The following is a 1,502-nucleotide window of genomic DNA, read 5'->3' on the forward strand; positions in this document are numbered from 1 at the left end:
AACTACGTGTTATGAAAGGAAGAAACACGAGTCCATGAGAGAAAAAAAGGAATGGGGCATAGAATTGGTATAGTGAAGAGCAATGGTTGGATTTGCAAGACAGATCAGAGATAAAACTGGCAGGTGTTGACAATGAACTGACCAGCATAGTAAGAATGGTGGCAACATCAGCAATGACCTCCAGCTTTCTGGATTGCCTCTGCCTTGAGTAAATCAGATAGATGGTGGGGCCATTTTCCAAGCTAGCAAACACTGGAAGGAGACTACCTTTGGAAGGAAATTAAATCATAATTCCAGTTTAGTGCGTGTGCTTTTTTAATCCTTTGAGATATCCAAGATGCAATGTCCATGAAGCAGTGTGTATATGGGTTTGGCGATGAAGGAGTAATTTGGGATGAAAATGTAAATCTGTGACACATCTGTTTATGAGAGGTCATTGCAGCCAGAGTCAGAATGAGTTTTTTTCAGACAGAGAAAGTAAAGACAGAAAAGGAGATGACTCAGGACTGAGTCTTGATGAACGCCAACATTTAACAGCCAGAGATAAAAGATAACTGAAAGGAAGATAGAGAAAGAAATGCCAGAGGTACACTGCAAGCATATCATATCATATCATATCATATTTCCTATTTCTTGATTGGCTACAATTACTCTTTCCTTTTTTTTTTTTTTAAAGTAGTCTCCATGCCCAGCATGGGGCTTGAACTCATAATCCTGAGATTAAGAATCACATGCTCTACCGACTGAGCCAGCCAGGCACCCCTACAATTACTCTTTCTATTTAACTCTATTAATTAATGATTGTCACAAGCAGCACCTTTTAAAAATGCCATTATTCTCAGGTTATCTACAATATACAATTTAGCACTTCATTTTACTCATGTATATTGCAGCTCTATAAAATTGCACTTGAACTACATACTTCTGTTTGTTTCCCCAGACAGGCGGTAAGCTCTCCACTGACCATGATGAGCTCTTATATTTTTTCCCTTTGTTCTCAAGATCATAGCACAATATTCTTCCCACACAAGTCATTCAGCAGATAATTTAATTGATTCTGACATTTCCCATACATTTATAATGTCCTTAATTCCAGGGCATGGAATAAGGCTTATTGTTCTTGTACTGAGTTTAGAGCTAGGCCCACATTGCAGTACAATAAAAAGAACTCAGATGAGGAACCAACCTGTTTCTAATCCACACCCATCATCACATTCCCAAGGTCAAAATTATCAAAAGGCATTTCTTACTAACTATGCCTTGGCCATTTAATCTGCAGTTTCTCATTATTTTTCTAATAGAATGCTTAATAATTTACAAAGTACAAAAATGAAGATTGTGACTTCGAAGAAACATGGCCCCTCCCTTTTTCCCTTTCAACTAGGAAGGAATTGCTAATAACAATAGACTGCTGTCCATCAAGCCACACCATTCTAATTTTATGCTCCTAAAACATATTAGAATTCATTTATTCTCTGTCCCTTTAATGGCCAACACTTCAA

The 1,502-nt window shown here is 37.5% G+C and overlaps 1 non-coding gene across 1 annotated transcript; it reads right to left on the bottom strand.

The window, feature by feature from the left end:
* Positions 1 to 685: 685 nt before the first annotated feature.
* TRNAK-CUU lies at positions 686 to 758 on the bottom strand. The gene has a single exon. It is a non-coding gene; the product is annotated as a tRNA-Lys (tRNA).
* Positions 759 to 1,502: the final 744 nt, after the last annotated feature.

The sequence above is a fragment of the Meles meles genome, chromosome 20, assembly GCF_922984935.1.
Source record: "Meles meles chromosome 20, mMelMel3.1 paternal haplotype, whole genome shotgun sequence".
Lineage (NCBI taxonomy): Eukaryota > Metazoa > Chordata > Mammalia > Carnivora > Mustelidae > Meles > Meles meles.